The sequence below is a fragment of the Syngnathus acus genome, chromosome 6 (assembly GCF_901709675.1).
Source record: "Syngnathus acus chromosome 6, fSynAcu1.2, whole genome shotgun sequence".
Taxonomy (NCBI): Eukaryota; Metazoa; Chordata; class Actinopteri; order Syngnathiformes; family Syngnathidae; genus Syngnathus; species Syngnathus acus.
In genome coordinates, this window is record NC_051092.1 from 7,149,170 (window position 1) to 7,153,615 (window position 4,446).

The following is a 4,446-nucleotide window of genomic DNA, read 5'->3' on the forward strand; positions in this document are numbered from 1 at the left end:
GCCCCCTTCATCATGTTCACATTCGACATCTTTCACTGTCTTCTACACAACATTTGCTGTCTCTTATTCTCATCCTATCAAACCACCGTTCTAGTCACTTTCTGCCACACACGTCTTATTTTCTCTACTTCCACACACTGCTCATCTTAGTTTCTCCAACCAACTTAAACACATCATCGTCTACTTCTCAATTTCCCTATTATCGCTCCACCAGCCTCTTGAACATTCTCCATTACTGATTTCTTCCATAGGACACACATCTCACTCACCCTCATACACACAACATTCATGAGGATCCTCTGCGCGCACACGCACACACACACCAGCACAAAAGGATGACGCACAACATATAGAACACACATCGATCCCATTAACACACCTTTTTTGTTCGTCTTACTTTTCTGATCTATTCTCTATTCTCTATTTCACTTTTAGAAGCTATTTGTAATTCTTTTCCATCTATTTAGCAAATTTTAACTTCAGTGTTTCTTTATCTTACTTTATCCTAAATATCTCCTGTATACTTAAGCTACTTTCTCTTTGATTTTTTTGCAGCCAGGTTCCCACTTCATTACATGGAAATCTGATTTGATTTGATTTCGGCCTAGTCATAACTGTCTTTGTTCATTTGTGCAGTCACGTGCCATGTGACCGTTTTCCCCGCAACTCCAGCATTCTATTGGAGGTTGCACAACTCCTCTTCCTCGGCCTCTAAAGCCTTCTCTGTTGGACATTGCTCGCCCTCTCTGGCCTTTCTGTCCTCTGCCTGCATTTTGGTAAAAAGTGTCACTATCCTGGTCTACCAGAAAAGTGTCTTTTGAAGCTTTCATTTGTTTTCGTTTTTGTTTGTCTATTACTACTTTTTCCGCATGGAGGGCGTGATTTATGTATTCCTCCAAAGTTCCGGTGTTCATTCCTATATAATTATTGATCACCCTAATTTGTATTGCAGGCTTGGACCCTACATGGATGGCATTTTTTAATTGTTGCTGATAAGCACCTTGGGGTGCATTATCTTCTACCAGTCCATTGTGTAATTTAAACACTTCTGTCATGCGCCCTCGATATTCATCAAAGGTTTCATTATCATTTTGCTTTGTTCTCCCTATTTCTGTATAATTTGCTCTCATTTCCTTTGACCAATCCATTTTAAGCGGGCTTTTCTGCCTAGTGGCTCTGTCCGTCAACCCATAAGGAGGAGGTGATTCCTCAATTTTGTGTGTATCATGTATTTGCGGATACAACTTTGCTATGATCTTTAGTTTTGAATTTGTAGCATGTGTTTTCTCTTCCCGCTCTTGTACTTCTTCTAGTTCTCCCTCAAATTTATATTTTTTAACCCATTTATCGAAATCTTTTTTAAGTCGGTCGGGATCCTGCCTTTCAATTATTTTCCAATCTTTACATTTTAGAGTATCTCGGATATTAGTTTTACTCTTCCCGTTCCCCATTTTAATCAATTTGGTCCCAACTGTAAAACCATAGGGGTTTCTAAAGTCGGGTGTTTCCAGTGGGATAACGAAAAGATCCTGTGGTGATTCTCACTTCTACCAGCATTCTGGTGGAGAATCCTTGCCTATTGCATCCACAGAACCACGTTATGTGTTCCCCACTGCTTTAATATGGAATACTATATCTAGTGATACGTATTCTCATTCACACTCTCAATCACACAGTATTGCGTAACTTTCGGTTTCCCGCGGACTTCGCTAACCCGTTTGAACGGATTTCTCCGTTGGACACCTCTGTCCTTTTATTTCTTCTATTTAAACGGACCTTTCCGTTTGGTTACTTCTCCGTTGAGTAACTCTTATTTAAACGGACCTTTCCGTTTTGGTACCTTTAGAACGGACCTTTCCGTTCTGTCCTAGGACTTTTATAGGGCACGACGAGCCCTCGGCCGCTCATTCTTTAAAAAACAAAACAAACTCACCCTCTGGTTCTCTTCACCTCTGCACCTCGGATTGCCTTCAACCTTCAGATCCCAGCTGACGAGCAGACAACCAGCCCTTGAAAAGGATTCTAGGACCCCACCTAGGGAGGTCCTGCCGCGCGCAGTCTTTCTGGATCTCCGCTGCCGCCCGCTGGAATCCTCAGGTGTATTGGCATCCGGCTCGAAGGACCAAATGTCAGGTCTAAATCCAATCAGACATTAAACCACACGTTGGAAAGAAGAGGAGGAAAGAACCAGAACAGGTTTACTCGCGAGGAGAACGATAGAGAGCGAACTCAGTTACAATCTCCATCAATTCTGAGTTCTCACTTCACGTGCTCCTCTATTTAATGTTTTGGTTGCCCTGGTTACAAAGGCGTTGCTACACTAAAGGGAGGGGAGATAGTGTCTGTAGCAACGCTTATCAGCTAAGGAATGTAGTGTGGTGTGAATTAGCACTTCATTGTCGGCCCGTGACCCCCGCAGACTTTGTCCTTCTTCATCAACCAACTGTTCTTCTCATGGTTGGCTGATTTGTCCTAGAGTGGAATCAGATAACTTGAATTGCCGCTTTCCTGTGGAACAATGCAACTAACCCTTGGCTAACTTTATCTACTTGGTAAAGTAACACACAATAATAATAAGTAACTTGTCCTAAGCACTTCAACACACATTAAGTAAAATGTAAGGTAACTGGTATGCAGTTCCTTAAACGAACATTGAGTAAATATGGGATAACTTGTATGCAACTACTTCAAACTGTATATAACACTTAACAAAGAAAAACAGTTCTGACCAACAACAATCTATGAACCAAACCTACAGTTAGATAAAAGGAATGAAGTTCCTCTGAACCAAATAAGAACATTTCGCCTATGCAAATAAGCTCGGCTCATTGTTAGTGAAGGCCTCCTACAGGAACAAAAACACACAGATAGCATAAGGACAGGAAGGAGACATATGGCTGACAGGGATCAAAAGACATCCCTGTCACTAAAAAGGAAAAACCTAGATGAAAGGAAAGTCATAAACATGTAAAGACGAGGCCTCCAGGTCTGGCAGGCCAGGGCTTCACTTAAATTATCCTAACAGTGATTAACCAAATACACATTTTTGGGGCAGTGGGATGAAATTCTGGAGTATGCAGAAAAAAATGGCAAACATGAAGAGAACATTCAAACTCCGCAAAGGACAGAAAGGTGCAGCTTTTTCTCGTCCCTCACACTCATCGCAGCCCAGTAGTGCACTCAAGACGGCCCCAAACTGGTTTGCTGTAATGCATTTATGATCACTGTAATCTTGCAGGGGAAAAATGATTGCTAAAATGTCCCACTGTGCTCTGAAATTAGGCATTATAGAAAAGTTAAAAGCTTTTGTTAAATGCCAGGCACAACTATATTACATGGTGAAAAGAAAATATGCAGGAAATGATGAAACAAAATACTTTGTATTTGTTCCAATGCATTGAATAATGTTTATAAAGTGCCTTTTATATTGGAGTTCTTGTAGTTATAGTAGTCAGTAAATGTGTTCCTTATTTTACATGCAGTGTTCAGATGTCTTCTTGAAAAAATAATTTGAACAAATGAAGGCAATAAGGGCACTATGCTTATTTTTAACATTTATTTTTTCACCAACACCTCTGCGCGCACATACAGATGAAAGTCTTGCAATTTTACCAAACCTACAATATTTCTGAACAGTTTCTGCATTTAAAAAGTTTAGCAACAATCAATGACAACTGTAAAATTAATAGGAAGAGAAGTAATGTCACATAGAAAATAGAGCTTGAATTCATGGTGGTTCCTTGTCTACTTCACAAGTTGATGCTAAAAGCTGAAGTGGGGCGTTTCTATGGTCAGTAAAATAACAAATCAAAAGATTAGCAGTTACTCTGTTTTGAATTAATCTCCTTTTGCTTATTGTTGCAAAAGTACAACCACGGACCCATTTTGGCACTCAGGTGCAATTTTGAGACACAAGACGACAAAATTGTAAACACATTTTCTACAAGATACATTTGCAAGGTGAAACACTTTCAAGTGGATAATTCCACATTTTTCTCTCCATTCACATTTCCATGGTTCTTTTCACGCTTGTCATTCATGCACATTATAAGCACGCTATTATGGAAATTGAAAATTATGTGGAAAATTGCAACATTTAAAAGAGACCCTTTGGTCAAGGATAATTGCTCAAAGGACCATTAGCAGTCTTTCAAGACCACTGTAATGTTCACATTATTCTTTGTGTCGACGTGTCGTTCTCAATCCATAGGAACTTGCCTCGTATGAATGTGAGTCGATATAAAATAGCTTCAAATTACACTATCTCGTCATAAAAGAACATATGACAAAGGTCAAAGGACATGAAGCAATTACTGTAATTTCTGTAAAATAAACCGCTACTTTTTGCATAAATTTTGAACCCTATGGCTTATAGTCCGGTGCGGCTATTCTAAGGATTTCTTATGATTTTTATGATATTGTAAGAGGATTTGTTTCGGTGATACA